Consider the following 16,924-nt stretch of genomic DNA (forward strand, 5'->3'; position numbering starts at 1 on the left):
TATAATCAACTTCAAGAAGCCCACAAATCAGCCACTAACATTAAACAGTGAGCATCTGGGGACTTTGTTCAAAGTTACAGCAATAAAAAAGACAAATTAATTGATCTGACTTTATTAGCAGTGTTTAAAATATGTAGTTAAAGCAGTATAATCTGGACATGATGTGGACGAGCTATATTCAAACTATTTACTTCCACTCTGAATCTGTGGGCTTTAGTTTCATTTCTGTTTTATATCTGAATTGACTAGTCATAGAACTGTAGAGTTTAAAAATAGAAAGACTATTGAGTGGGCATCTGAGTTCAGAGAGTCATAGATCTAAAACTGCAAGACACAGCTAATGTTGAGGTTCATTGTTAAGTGGCCCATTCCATTGTTAGTTGGATATTTTTAGTAGTTAGAAATTGTTTTGTCAAAATGAACAGAAATCTGCATTTCTGACAAATCCTGTTTTTTTTTAAATTATCATTAATGATATAACTCAAACATGTTTCAGTAAACAATTTCAAGTTGTACTGTCATTAAATTCATCAACTTGTTGCCAAGATGCCAGTGGTCACATATTCCAAAATAATGACATTCCCATTTTTCATTAAAATTCAAGTGTATCAAGGGTAGGAAGTTTTTTTTTAAATTTTTTTCATTTTCTCTCCAGTACTTAACACATATGACAACCTCTTCATAATTTTTTTTTGTTGATTCACTGCTCTTTTTAAGTTATTTCACGCTGCTGATCACTTAATGCTTAGCTCTGTAGGCCCAGACAAAAATATATACAGAGAGAATACTGGACTTTACTGATTATAAAGAGCTCGTGAAAATTCAACAAACATTAAGGATACATGAATGTAATAACAGCTAAAATTAGCACAATGCTTTAAGGTTTATAAAGCATATATATATACATATGCTATGTGTACATATGTATACTATATTATATAGGTATACTGTGTATATATGTACTATATGTATATAGCTAGATCTATGCATACCTATAGCTGTGTGTGTGTGTGTGTGTGTGTGTGTGATCTCATTTAACCCTCATAGAAGTTCTCTAAAGAAGCCTCAACCATCCAGAAGAGAGCCACTGGCTTAACTTGGCCCCTGCCTTACATCATGGCAGGCAAAATTTGATTCACTGGCTTTCTACTGTGTTCCAGTAGGGAACAATTTCAGGTTCCCTAGATTGAGGCATTTGATCAGACCAGGCCCAAAACTACAAAACGAGGAAAGGTAAAAATGAGGAGGAGAGACTCTAGAAGAGTGTTAATCGTAAAAGTAGAAGGGATATAATAGTATAGAAACTCCACACATTGATGCAGATCAGTAATTCTTTTGTAATTAAGAGTTATAAAAAGATGCCTGAAGTAAGGAGAGATTAGGTGTCTTTCTCTGTCATATAATTGAGGCAGTATTAGAACCTAGTCTTCCTGACTTCAAGGACAGTATTCTATTCACTATACTTTATATCATTCCTTTATAGGAAGGAGGAAATTGACAGTTGACAGAAGTATTAAGAGGCAAAAATGAAATTTTTTTTAAAATTGCAAAAATTGTCTTGTAGGGGGCAGCTAGGTGGCAAAGTGGATAGAACACCAGCCCTGGAGTCAGGAGGACCTGAGCTCAAATTCGCTTTTAGACACTTACTAGCTAGCTATGTGACCCTGGACAGGTCACTTAACCCCCATTGCCTCAAAATAAAAAAAAAAAGCTATATTGTAGTTCCCCTCAGAAGTATTTAGAGTTTCCTCTACCACCTCCTTTATGTATTAGGCTTCTTGAATTTGACCAGCTTCTGAGGTCAGGCTACATTCTGAAGAAGATAAGTCACTGTGTGAAAAGAAAGCCTGATAAGAGTAGGGTTGGGAAGGTCAAGAATGGGAACCACTTTAGTGGTCCATTTTACACTTGTAAATGGAAGATTTTAGATCAACTCTAAAGGCCTCTTCTAGTTACAAATACGCTGTCATTTTAAATAACTACTTCAATCAATTAACCAATCAACAAGCATTTATCACACTATGTGAGGCACTGAGTGTTCAAAAATATAAATGAAATAATCCCTGACCTCAAGGATCTTACATTCTATCACAGAACACACACATACACACACACATGCATACAAGCCATTATGTATGCATAAATACATAAAATAAATATAAGGTAATTTGGAGAGGAAGGACATTAGCGATATGTACTGATTTCAAAATAACGGGAACAATAAAAGTATTTAGCAAATAAGGAAGACAAAATTATGCAAAAACTTCATTTACAAGAAAATATAGATAGCATAAAACCGTAAAGAATATCTAAAACAGATGTTACATTCATATTATTGTTATTATGAACATTGCCCTTCATTCCTTTGAATTCTGGTTTTCATCAACTAACTTTGGCCAAAAAAATTGAAAATCTCCTTTCCATGCATTACTACAAAATTTAGCCATCCACTTAAAATTTTCCCAAACTCTTCTCTGCTCTGAGTTTCTTCTTTGTTAAGTGACTTTGGTAAACCCCAATTAACACCAACAGCACCAATAAAAATAACCTGGAAGAGTAGATTGCTGATATTGTGATAAAATAAACTGGTTGCAAATTATGAGCTTGAGAAAAATGGATTTCATTAGTTGACAAGGTCAGGAAATTGACAGTTGTTTCCCAATGTTTCCATTTCTCGCTAAATTCAGAATGAACAAAATGCAATATCTTTGCTAGATAGACAACAAACAGTAAGATAGTGCTCGGTATCATTTGGGCTTACTGTTAATCGGGTCTTCATTCCTCTTCTGATGACAGTCGTATATTTAGTCCATTAATTTATTTCATGTTGTTTACTTTAGTCTCTATTTAATATGAGCATATGTCTGCATGCCAATTTTCTACACTTTTAAAGCACTTTCACATACATTATTTAAGATGAGCCTCATGGCACCCCTGTGGAGTAGGCAAAGAAGATAACACATCTATTTCACAAATAAAGAAACCTAGGCACATTAAGTCACTTGCCCAAAGCCACCAGTGAGTGCATGACAGAACAATTATGAAAACTCATGTCCTCTGACTTAAAGTCCTAAGCTTTTTGCAGTAGATCAGGCTGTCTTTTCACTATTCATCAATATAAAATTTTTCCCTTGCTCCTATTTCTTTTTCATTTGACCCTTTCTATTAGTTCTCCAGGTTAACTTTGATCTTTCCATTTTCCTCTCTCTCTGGCCTAGATTCAAATATATCCTACATTTAAATACCATACTTATCTCTACCTCTGTTACATTTACCTGTACATCTCACACAATCCCTTTAGTAATTGTATTGTGAACTTGTATACATTAAACTAATCCCTAAGTTTAGCAATTAAATTTTATTAAAATCAAAGCAGTGGAGAAAGACCAGTAAAAGAAAAGACAGTACTGTGGAATTTCACAAAGTTCCCTGAGAAAATATGGACTAAATCTAACAAGTAAATAATAAATAAATATGCCACCAAGAAGCAGGTTTCCTTAGAAATATGATTATATGAAGGGAACAAAGCCAATTTTCGTCCTTATGATCACACATTTTGGCAGAGTTGGAGGAATTGTAAAACCATTTCTACTCACTTCACAGAGACTTGGAAAAAAAATGAAGCTAACATTTTTACAAAAGACTGTTAAATACTTTAAAAGAAAACAAACTACAATAGCATGTTTTTATATGCCTACAATTCCAGATTTCAAAATGATTTCTAAAGTTTGGAAAAGAGTGTCTGAAAAGCTCCATGAAAAAGTGAAAAGGATTATTTTCATATCTTTGTAGCTATCCTATGTATATATAGTTTTATGCAAATTCAGCTATTACGTTTTTAGAATTTTGCAGAGCTTTGTTTGGCAGGGGGATTGTTTTTGGTTGTATATGCATAACGAAAGAAAATTTAATATTTAGGCAAGGATCGGTACTCTTGTTGACATAGAAGACAAAAGTATACACAACTGTGTGTAACTCTTTGAAATACAATCTCACTCTCAAAAAACACATACACAAGTTATGGCCCCATTGTGGAGCTCAAGCAGAGATTCAGTCATAAAACTCTATCATCTGCATGGAAATAGGTATACCCCCAGCTGTTTTTGAAATACCAATTATCTAAACAGAAGATGCCATTCTCTTGGATTGGGGAGAATATCTCTAAAGCAATAGTCAACAATAGACCACATCCTTACCATCTCACAATTGACTGAAAGATGTAGAGAACACAAGACCTCATTGTGCTCACAATTTGTTGATTATAAAAGATCATTCCCATTGGTAGAAAAAAGTGCCTCCTCACATCTGCAGACCTTGAACTCATTCAAGTGGACCATGTGTACTCTGACTCAGCACTAAAGGATTTTGTGCTTTGAGATAAAAATAATTCCATTAATGGACAATGAACCAAGAGGCGCTACTCACTCTCAATTTTTCCTCTCTCTTAAAGATGGAGAGTATGATTCTTTCTCTAGGGACAGAAGAGCTCTTTTCTATACCCTGGCAACCACAGAGGCTACTCACACATGTCCAGCCTTTTTAAAGCCTGAATCTAAGCCTCATGCTCATCACAGCCTTTGTCACAGAAAAAAGAAGAGTGAATGAAAATGCTGGCCTAGGATATGTCTACATACTCAGTTTACACTCTATGCATGCCTATACCTGCTACATATCTATGCTTCTGAAAATTAGTTGTGTGATCTTGTGCAAGTCACTGGGCTTCAGTTTCCTCATCAGCAAAAGGAGAGGAATAACCTAAGTAAGATCCTTTTTTAAGTTTTATGATTTTATAACTTTGAATGGCACTCAAAAGGGGAGTCTTAGGAACAGCATGCTGGAGCACAGTAGTTTCTGTGGCAGACTTGTTCACAATACATAATGTAGGCCAGAGTATTTGGAAATCATTTTGGCAGATCAAGATCCCTCAGAAGAGAGTGTACAAACATAGAAAATAATCACAATAGTTTTGTATTGATCATTACATCACCTTCCTCTGTTTAACATCTAGCTGGGCACCAAAAGGCAACAGAATGTTTGTTTTTGTTACTGGTCCCTCATTGTTTCAGTAAGTCTCACTATTCCAAACCAAATAAGGACAGAGACAGTAGCATACATTAGTAAGATTCCGTGTATATGAATGAAAGCGTAGCATCCAAAATGAGAAAGAAATGAGGTTCCAGTATCCTCTGTCATAATCACAGCACATTGAGGAAAACAGCGTTCAATTTTGTGCGATGCATTTTCCCAAGAATTCAATACACAGAATCATGTAATCATAGAATTATAAGGGAGCTTAGTGGCCTTCTATTCCAAAACATACATTCAAAAGAGTCCCCACTAAAGTATAGCCCACAAATGTTTATCTGGTCTCTGCTTGAAAATCTTCAATAATCAGAAATCTACCAAGGCATTCCATTCCAAGTAGTGGGTAGTTCCAATTATTAGCAATTATTCCTTGATGTCAAGCCTTAATTTGCTCTCTGATAACTTTTACCCATTGCTCCTGATTCTCACCTCTGGGTCCAAACAAAAACTAATCCTACTTTTACATGATGTTACTTAAAATGTTTGAAGAGAACTATCATATTCCTGTGTCTTCTCTTCTCTAGACTAAATATACTCAGTTCCTTTAATCAATTAATAGATGTAATGAATTCAAAGCCTTTCATCATTCTGGCTGCCATACTCTGCACCAGGGCTGGGAAGCCTGCAGCCTTAGGCCATATGTTGCCCTCTGGGTCCTCAAGTGCCGCCCTTTGACTGACTCCAAACTTCACAAAAAAAATCCCTTTAATAAAAGGATTTTTTTCTGTAAAACTTGGACTCAGTCAAAAGTCCACACCCAAGGACCTAAAAGGCCACATGTGGCCTCAAGGTCACCGGTTCCCCACCTTTGTGAGTCTGGACGGTCTCAAGTTTATTTCTAGAACTGAACACAATACTCCTGCTGTGGTCTGGCCAGGGCAGAGTCCAGTGGGGTTATGACCTTTTTATTCCTAGAAGCTTTGCATCTCAATGCTGCCCAAGATCACATTAGCTTCTTTTGGCTGCCTTATCACACTATTGATTCATATTGATTTTTCAGTCCATTAAAACCTCCAAATATTTTTTCAGACAAACTGCTGTATTACCATGCCTCCACCGTCTTACACTTGTGACACCAACTATCCGAACCAAGTATAAAACTTTAGATGTTTCCCTGTTAAATTTTGCCATATTAAAACTTGACGCTCCATCCTGTCAAGATCTTTTTGGATACTGGCTCTGACCTGGTGTGTGTGCCATCTTACTAGCTTAAATTCAATTGCAAGAAATCTCACTTGATTTTAATCTAATGAAATTGGTGCAACATCTGGGAGCATCCTTTACCATTCCTGTACTCGGAAATGACCTAAGTTTGTAAAGCGTATTCCCTGAAAGCCCTGCTTTCTATTAGCTGGCTTTATAGGTTCCTTGGAAGAAATTGAGGTCATGACAGATGTGTTTAATTTGTGTCTTCTTCATTACCTTCAGAGCTTGCTCCTACAAAAGAACCAGGCACTGGAGTGTAGGGGCAAGAAAAACACCACAGCAGTTAAACAGTCAACAAAACAAAACAAATGACCCTAACTTAGAGATGCATTGCTGGGGTTTTTCTTTGTTTGTTCATTTTTCCATTTTAGTGTACAGTATACGATTTGCAATTAGGAACATCTTTTACCTTGGGGTTTGTGAAATCTATCCCAATCAACAAGACACCAGAGTCCCTAGTTTCTCTTCTCCCCTTCCTCTCACACAGTTCTAACCCAAGTGAACTGCTAAAAATCACTGGAGCTGTCACAAAGCTAGCAGAACAGTATACTGTAAGCAATAAGGTACCAATAACCAATATCCTCTCCTATGTGGGGAGAATGCCAAAGATAGCCTGGTAGTCCCGAAGGCAAAAAGAAAAAAAATCCTTCAGGAACTTAAATTTAGACATCCTCTCAACTTCCATGTAGAAGTTGAGACGTGGGTGGATATGTGAGATAAAATTCTTCCACAAGAATAAGTCATCAGTGCTATTATTGCATTGTTATAGAATGTGCCCTTTCTAGCAGGAGCCAAATTTCATTCACTTAGAACTTTCAAGAACTGTTTTGTTCCACCTAGTGATGCTGAGCTCACCTCCAAATGTGATTGCATGTATGTGTTTTTCTAAAACTTATACTAAATTTCACTTAGTCATTCCTGAGTTAATAAGTACTTTTTTTTTTTAATGTGACCTTTTTCGGTTGCCAGAAATGACTGATGATTAATGCACACACCATCATATGTGGCTAGAAGTCAGTGGAAGTTCAAAGACTCAAAATGTAAAAAAGAAAAATTCAGGTGTAAGTTACTTTAAAGAACAGTCACCTATAACAGTGGGATTTCATGGAGTTCATTAGGAATAAGGGCACTTAGCGAGCTAAGTATAACAAAGCAGTTATATCAGAAGGTTGAAATTTGTTTACTGGTTTTTTTTTTCAATTGGGAAATATGGCTTAGCTTGCACTTTCTGTAAGTGGATACATTTCTAGAAAGGTTTTACTCCAGGGAAATTCTCAGTCACAAAAGTAGTTTTTCCATTCTAATATCAGCTGGGAGTCATGGCGTGGGAAGAAGGATATATTGGGTAGAGTTCTCAGGACTGCCTCCTGACTCAGTACTATTTTATAAAATGCTCTTCTGACAGAAGAAAATGTATTTAAGAAATATGACACCACCATGTTAAATATAGGGGCTAGAGTGTTGTAGAACATAATTAAAGATCATGTCCTAATAATAGTAATTAATAATAATAATAATAATAATAATAAACATTTTAGGGTTTGCAAAGCACTTTACATGTTATGTTATTTGATCCTCAACAATGATGGTGTGAGGTATGTACTATTATCATCATCTCCATTTCATAGGTAAGGACTTGGGTTGATAGGTCAAGTGACATGTCTAATATCACACAGCATGTACATATATGAGGACTTGAAATCAGGTCATTCTGACTCCAGGTCCAGTGTAGCTCCAACCACTATCCCACCTAGCTGCCTAAATGCGTGAAATGACAAGATAAAAGGTCTAGGCAAAAGAATGTTAAAAGTTTTGAGGGATAAACACCAGGCAATTTCATTAAGCAAAAAAAAAAAAGTTCATAGGTAAAATGAGTGAAAGATAAGTAAAGTATATCTCAAGTTCAAAGAGGACCATAAACCAAATATAAGTTCTTAAAATGTTGAACAGCTATTAAAACAAAAGAGGTATAAAACAAGATTTTTTAATCAGTAATATCATATAATAGAGATCATACAGTCCTTTCATTCTAACCAAGGTTGATTTGATATTTGATTTTTACTGCATCCACTATAGTGTGATCCCACAATTTAAGCAAAACAAAACAAACAAGAAGCAAACAAAAATTTAAATGAAATCCTGAAATAAGGAGTAGAAAAATAGGTTAATAACTGAGAAATGGATGTATGTGAGGGAAAGAGTTGGATCAATTCAGTCAGTCAATAAACATTTATTAAGCATGCCTACTATGTTCCAGGCATTATAATAAGCACTGGAAAGAAGAAGGAGAAGGAGAAGGAGAAGGAGAAGGAGAAGGAGAAGGAGAAGGAGGAAGAGGAGGAGGAGGAGGAGGAGGAGGAGGAGGAGGAGGAGGAGGAAGAAGAAGAAAGACATTCCCTTCCCTCAAGGAGCTAACAATCCTGATGGGGGAGACACCAAGCAAACAAATATGTACACATAAGCTATATTCAGGATAAAGAAGAAATAATTAAGAAAGGGAAGGGACTAGAATTTAGAGGGGCTGGGAAAGGCTTCCTGTACAAGATGAGATTTTATGTTTGAAGAATTAGAATTGCAACAAGAGGGATGTAAATAACCCTCAATAACTTCAGCATAATTAGATTATAAGTGATTGAAATATTTAAAATAAGGCTAAAGAGATTTTTGGTTTATTTATTTATTATTTTAGAATAAAAGAGTCACCTTTCATTCTAGGAAGGTTTTGGGCTCACTGAAAGTAGGGAAGTAGATAGATGGCCTCTCAAAGTTCCTCCAGAAGCAGGATTTTAGTTTTCTAATATAATTACTCTTAACGTTGGAAAACAGGAAAAAGAGTACAGATAAATGAAGAAAACAGGTCCTAACTATACTGAGGAAATGAGAGCCAGACACGGAAGGAAAGAAAAAGAGGCGTGAAAGATCATAAAAAAGGAACTAAAATAAGGAAAACATGTTATTTTATTTTTATCCTGCAAGTCCAAAATAATAAAATAAGGGGAAAATGTGTGTAAATGTGTGACTAAACCCATCAGAACACTAGAAGTTTCAAAAAATTGCATTTTTTTCTATTATGCCCAATAGTAACCGGTGGAGTACTTTTGATTGACAGTCACATGATCAGATATATAGACTATAAGATGTGAATAATTTATTTTTTTAACTAACCTTGACTTTTGCATACACTGATAATTTTCAACTCTGCAGAATTCACAATGTGGAAATGTACTTTTATGCTAGTGTGATATACAATTTTCAAAGCATTCATATTTAATTTATATAATATGCTTTGAGGTTGCTTAGCTGAATTCAGTTTGACATAAGATTGATTTTTAGAACTACTCTAGATAAGGTGCTATTAAAAAAGTACGTAATATGAAAGAGACTAATAAAGGCAATAGGTCCATAGAGTAGAAGAGCTGATTTAGCTCTGCTTATCCCTCCTTTTGATGAATCAAGTCAAACCCTAGCAAAGGTAAACAACTTGTCAGAGGGCAAACATTAAGTAAAAAGGAAAGAGAATCCAGTCTTCCTACTGCGCAGTCCATTACTCTTTTCAGAATACCAAGGCTACCTCTGAAGAAAAATGAGAGAAAGATGGTGAATAAGGAAAAGGCAATTGGAAGACATCTACAGAAGCAGATCAGCTTCTGATTGGCTGGACATGTTAAAAAATGATTTAGTGGTCTGTTTACTTTGCTATTCAATAAATAACATAGAGTCAATGGAGCAACTGTCACATCATAAAAGTATGCAAGTAATAAAGAAGTCGGTATATCAGTATATCATGGACACATTTCTATTTTTCTCTGTATTTTGGAGGAAAACGTGTGGAATAAAAAGATGAAGGTTTATACATTCCAATGGCTATATTTCAAAAATCCTGCAAATTATTCTGTCCATTTCTAAAAGGTAATGAAATGCTGAAGTTGAAATGTACGCATTCTATTTTCTTTTAAGGTTTTTTTTCCCCTTAAAAATGAGATATGTCTTAAGTCAGGTAAACTACAGTTGTAGTTATCCTTTATGTTAAGGCTATTCAAAACATTTTTTGAAAGCCCAGTATTTGTAAGAGTTATTTTACATTTACTATTTGGTTTTCCTTCTCATCTGCCTCATGGGACAAGCGACTATCCAGTAGTCTAGTATCTTTATTCGGCATTCATAATCCACCAATCGTTTACTCCTAAGGGCAAAAATTCAGATTTATTAACCCCTGATAATGCTGACATTCTTGAGATTTCTCATTCTTTCCTCACTAGCATTTAGATGTATGAAAAACACAAGAAATCTTTCATATGTTTTCTCCTTAAAAATATTCTTGCTTCCCCATCAAAATCATAGCCATAATAGTTATCTGGAACGATTGATAAAATTAGAGGAAATGGAGGATCAAACTCAACCAAAAGCAGACAATATCATGGTTATGAGATGATGTATCAGTGTTATGTCAGAAAGAAAACCCCAAATGAGGTCACAAAGAGTTGGACACAACTGAAAAATGAATGAAAATGTTGATGATAATATGATTGTAAAATAACCTGAACCTTACAAGTTCAGTTTATTGGCAGAGATACTGGAGTAGTTTGCCATTTCCTTCTCCAGCTCATTTTACAGATGAGGAACTGAGACAAATATGGTTAAGTGACTTGCCCAGGGTCACACGCCTAGTAAATATCAGAGGCCAGATTTGAACTCTGGAAGAGGAGCCTTCTTGATTCCTCTAAACACAGTGCCACCTAGCTATCCCTCATCAACATTAGCAAGCATTTATTAAGTGCTTACTTTGAAGCTCTGTGCCAGTAACATGAGACACAAAGAAAGGCAAAAACATAGAGCTTGCCTTCAAGGAGATTGCCTTCTAATAGGGGAGAAAACATGCACACAACTACATACATTTGCGCATTATACATATTTGATATATACACAGCATGTAAATGGGGGTTTCCATGATTTTGTCCCTTTGGCTCCTCCCACTGCTGATGCAGATTGCGGTCTTTCTATGATGTAGTATATTGTCTTTGAGAGTTATTGTGACTGAAAAATTCATCACTCTCTGGCCTAACTAGTGATAAACCTCTCCTAAGTTTATCTAGGCTAGGCCATGGAGAACAAACTTATAGTCTCCCATTAGGCCATACTTGAAGCATTTTCAGTTTGGTCATTTAATTCAATTTGACAAGTATTTATTAAATATCTGCTATATGTCAAGCACTGTGTTAAGCACTGGGGACACAAGAGCAGCTGCCACTGAAGAAACTGAGTTCAAATTTTGTGTCAGGCACTTGTTAGCCATGTAAGCCTGGGCAGTTCACTTAATCTCTATTTGCCTCAGTTTCCTCATCTGTAAAATGGAAATAATAGCACTTACCTCTTAGAATTATTCTGAGGATTAAATGAGATAATAATTGCATAGTACCTGGCACACAGTAGGCAATATATAAATCTTCATTATCATCATCATCACAAAGACAAAAATGAAATAATTCCTGTCCTCAAGCAGCTTGCATCCCACTAGAAAAATTTTCTAGAAGCCAGGGTTAACTCTATACTATATTGTGCTGAACTATGGGTCTCTTCCTTACCCTTTGGGTAACCTTAACCTTTGAGTCTTAGTGGAATGTGGCAATTCCACATCTGTGAGTTATGGGAGTGTCTACCTCAAGCATATGAAGACTTCCCCAGTGGAACAGGTAAATGTTTTGCTTCAACAGGCCATGAAGGCAGCTAAAGCAGGTGCTGTGGAGCATTTATAACTTGGACAGACATCGAAGATGCCAAATTCATCCACTGCATCCAGAGCCATCACCTGTCATATTGACTTTTGTCTTGCTACTTAGCTCCAAAGACTCTGAAAGGGTGAGGCTAACAACTTTGTGCAATTCTGCCTCACTTAAATCCAATTTAGATACATCTTCCTCCCAAATGGTCATACAGACTATTTGTGCTCAATCTGTGGTAGAGCTTTCTGAGCTCACATTGGTTTTATCAGCCACAGCCAGACATACTGCACATTGACCCTGACATTGTGATGTCATTTTGGTCCTCTTCAAGCATGAAGGACAAACAACAACAACAAAAATAATCATTCACATTTGTAAAATACGCATTCGTTTTGGAACTTATATGGGGCGGGGGTCTGGGGAATTGAGAGCAATAACCCAAAAGAGCTCATAGGGCATATTTGCCATTAACATCTATAAAATAAAGTCAGATGACTAAGTGTGAATGAGTCAGAAATATATTGATTAAATGTCCCTTAATACCCATATAAATCTGAAAAATTAAGGGGAATGATACTGGCCAATAACACCTCAGGTTTTCTGCATCCCACCCTTTCTGAAATGGAGATATTCAGTGACTGCAGAGTGTTCTGGTTTCATACACACAGATGAGTAAATGTTCCTATTATCTTCAGGGCAATGACAAGAGTACTAACCAAGGAAAGGGACTCACATCAGCTTTCTATTTCTTACCATTTGAATACAATTTAAGCCTAATCTCAGTAACAGATATTCACCACCATGACTGGAAATGATAACTCAAGTCTACAAGCAGGGATTAAACACCTGCCACATCCCAGCCCTGTTCTAGACCCTGGAGATACAACAACCTAAATAAAACAGTGTAATTCTTCTATAGATCAAGACACTATGTATAGTCCATAGCATGAAACCATATACAGTCTAAATATTTTTGTGTGTGGCAGAACCCTCTGGCAGTGTTGTGAAGCCTATGGCCCCCTTCTCAGAATAATGTTAGGAAGGAAGGAAGGAAGGAAGGAAGGAAGGAAGGAAGGAAGGAAGGAAGGAAGGAAGGAAGGAAGGAAGGAAGGAAGGAAGGAAGGAAGGAAGGAAGGAAAGGAAAGAGGGAAGGAGGGAGGGAGGGAAGGAGGAAGGAAATAATATTTATATAGTTCTTACTATGTACTAAGCACTGTGACAAGTGCTTTGCATATATTATCTCATTTTATCCTCACAACAATCATGTCAGGTGCTGTTATTATCTCCATTTTACATATGATGAAACTGAAGTAAACAAAGGTTTTAAAAATCATTTTTTTAAAAATCATTTGACAAATATTTATTTCATATATTATTGTTGTTTAGTTCACTAGTCATATCAAACTCTCAGGGTTTTCTTGGCAAGGATATTGGAGTGGTTTGCTATTTCCTTCTCCAGGCCATTTTACAGATGAAGAAACTGTGGCAAATGGGGTTAAGTGTCTTGCCCAGGATCACACAACTAGTAAGTATTCTCAGGCCAGATTTGAACTCAGGTCCTCCTGACTCCATAGCCAGCACTCTATCTACTGTGCCATTTAGATAAAAGTATTGTGGCCATGTGTTTGATTCCCTCTTTCACAACTAGCCATATGATCCCAATGAGTGGATCATGATCTAGAAATACTTCTGTATTCATAGGAAAAGGCACCTGGAGCTAGAGCCATAGGGAGGTCAGAAACCACCTCCCTCCAAAAAAGAATCTGGTAAATCCAGTGAATCAGGAATTCTCTGCAGCTCTGACCAGGCCCCAAATACAGCTGAGCATCCCATTTATGAAACTGGTACTGAAAGCCTAAAGATTCTTAATGTCAACCTAATGCTGATAACTTCGGTCAAAGAAAAATGGATGCTACTGTTCTCGGTTTCTCTCTCTCTCTCTCTCTCTCTCTCTCTCTCTCTCTCTCTCTCTCTCTCTCTCTCTCTCTCTCTCTCTCTCTCTCTCTCTCTCTCCCTCTCTCCCTCTCCCTCTCTCTCCCTCTCTCTCTCTCTCTCTGTCTCTGTCTCTCTCTGTCTCTCTCTCTCTCCCTTGCCAACTTTCAGCACAACACATGGAGCAGACATGAATAGGATAGCTTTAGTATCATCAACTGTCTTTAAAATAGGAGGTCAGAAGCATGCTAATTTATTCCGGTCTTCATAATCTACCACCTAGTTACACGAAATAGCAAATTCAAATTCTACCCTAGACAGTAATCACACATCTTACCTATTTTCAGGGCTTGTGTGAAACAGTTTGTAGATATGTTTTTATTTTTTATTTTTTTAAACATGCCCTTTTGTTTCATAGAGTGGGTATAGGTTAATAGGAGCAGGCAGAGAAGCAAAGTGTGAATGAAGCAAGAACCTGGAAACAGGAGTATTTTGAAACCTCAGTGTTTCACCTGGAGACGAGAAGGCTTCAAGGTGATTTGGTAGCTGTCTTCAGGTATTTGAAAAGCTGTCATGTGGAAAAGGAAATAATCAACTTGTTCTCCATGGCCCCAGTGGGCAGAACTAGGAACAAGCTGTGAACATTGTAGAGAGAGAAATTTATCCTTGAAGTAAGAAAAAAAACTTCCTAAATACAAGAGCTGTCCAAAAGCGGAATGGGGAGCCTTGGGAGGCTGTGGCTTCTTTGTCACTAGAAGTCATCAAACAAAGGTAGAATCACTTATTCATCAGGCTTGTTGGAGAGAGGACTTTTATCTAGCTGTGAACTGAAGTATATGGCCCAAGAGTTGCATTTCAAAATGGAGATTCTGAGCACCTAAAATATATGCCAACTCTTAGTCACATTAATGGAGAGGGAGTAGGGATTTGCATGATCAAAAATATCTAATATTTAAAAGGTTTAAAACATGATGTGGAAAAAAACTATTTTAATTCCTAATTTTATTTCCATGAGGCTAATGCTAAAATGAGTCTATACTTTTGTAGCCTACAATTTTTTGGAGGTGGGAGATTATCTAGAAATATATAAAGTGGCATTACAAAGACAGATTAAGAATATGGCATTATCAACACAGAGATGATCATTCTTGTGAGACGTCTTAGAAAGTCTTCTAATCTCCATGGCAAGCTTCAACTTTTACAGGAAATGAAGCTTTAATAACTCAAAACTGCACCATGACCTTTGGGACACGCTGTATTTTATTTAGAGACTTTACATGATAACATAAAGTACCCTGTTTTATTTATCTGCTATTTTATTGTTGAGCATTCTTGGGTGAATTTATATCCTCCGGAGCATCACCAGGAAAGAAAACTCTCTTCAGGCTTCTGTTTCAGAGGGACAGAATATTATCTAGAATAGTCCTAGGCATTATGTCCTGCTAGGACCTGGACATCATCCAATGGCCGAATCAGATACTCCTGTTTGGAGAAGTTAGTTGATTCAGAGGTCATGAATTAGCTCAAGAGGACTGAGGATTACTGGTGAGCTGTTATTATTTTTGTTGAGTATTTAATTTTCTTATTGTAGAAGAATGTTGTTCAGAAATTGTTCCAATATTAGTTTCTCCTTAAAGTATGGAAACTGCAATACTAATTATGCCTATTCTGTTTGTTTTATTGATACAAATATGCCATTTCCTTGGGAACTCCAGAGAGAAGTCTCATAATAATGCCAACTTTCACTAGCCTAATCTCAATCACCTTTGTACTACTGTGTGTATTTATGACCCTGAAATCAAATGAAGTTTAACCTCGAGTTTAAAATCACTAAAACTACCATTATTGTAGCCACAGAGGACTTGGCATGTGAGGACTCCCTTTGACATTTACCATCAGGTCCAAAGGCCAATCAGCTCTGGATAAGGGACTTGGAAAAGAACTTCTGGTAGAGTTAAAAAAAAAAAAAACAGTAACAAGAGGCCTTTTCTGAGCAGAGTCAAGCCAGAAGCCAAGAAAAACACACTGGGAGAAGTTTCCACATTCACAAAAGTTGGACTAGAAACTCCTTTAAGGTACTGGCAGCTTCCCCATTCTATTCAGCATTGATCCCAAAGCCAGTCAATGCTCGACTTAGTTTGACCCACAATTTTAGAATTCTAAAACAGGAGAGGGAAGTAACTTTGTAAAGTTGTATTAATATTATGATATGTTAGAACTTTCTCAGAGACTTAAGCACTTGAATTACCTTCAACTACCTTCTCAAACTCTCCTTAACATGACTTGACCCATTTCTTTTCTTGATCATCTGAGTCCTTTTATACTTTCAATGGCCACACTCATAACCTATTTAAGGGCAAAAAAGTAGACCATGATAACAAGGTAGCTGTTTAGTCAGGAGAAGTAAAAACAATAGGAATGATATTGTGACATGTTTCTTCTCTTCCCAAGTATAGCTTGCTGACAGTCCTTTGTAAATGAAGCATGTGGCTTTGATGAAGCAGGTCCTCAAATTTTAATGTGGCATTGATCCATGTTAGGATTCTTGATGGTTTATGAAGAAAATATGGGAGAAACAGGAGAGGGTGGGGGAAAGAATAATAGTTGCATACTAGAGATAGAATCCCATAACGTTTTGATTTAGGAAGTTTAAAAATTCTACAAATAGAATTAAAAATTATAGCATCAGAGAAATGGAATAAAGTAGTTGGGCCTTTAGACAACTTGGCAGAGTTTCAAAGCCCACACAGAAACATTCTATTACTCATAAATTATATTCCTTGTTCATCATTCACAAAATAATTAAGAAAAACAGAAGTGATTGGGGGAAAGGAACTGGTAATACAATATGAAAAATTAAAACTAATATTTTTAGAGAAAATGCTTTTTGGAGTCTTGGTATGACTTATTAAAAGTATTTCAAAGAAAAAACTTTGCTAAATCTTTCTTAAAGATGTCAATCTAAAGTGTCCTAGGAAGTC

The 16,924-nt window shown here is 36.4% G+C and overlaps 1 protein-coding gene across 3 annotated transcripts in view; it reads right to left on the reverse strand.

Moving 5' to 3' along the window:
- The window catches only part of PCDH7 (protocadherin 7), a 481,617-nt gene that overhangs the window by 364,603 nt on the left and 100,090 nt on the right, over window positions 1-16,924 (reverse strand). The window lies entirely within an intron of this gene.

The sequence above is a fragment of the Phascolarctos cinereus genome, unplaced genomic scaffold (genome assembly GCF_003287225.1).
Source record: "Phascolarctos cinereus isolate Bilbo 61053 unplaced genomic scaffold, phaCin_HiC Scaffold_9;HRSCAF=440, whole genome shotgun sequence".
Taxonomy (NCBI): domain Eukaryota; kingdom Metazoa; phylum Chordata; class Mammalia; order Diprotodontia; family Phascolarctidae; genus Phascolarctos; species Phascolarctos cinereus.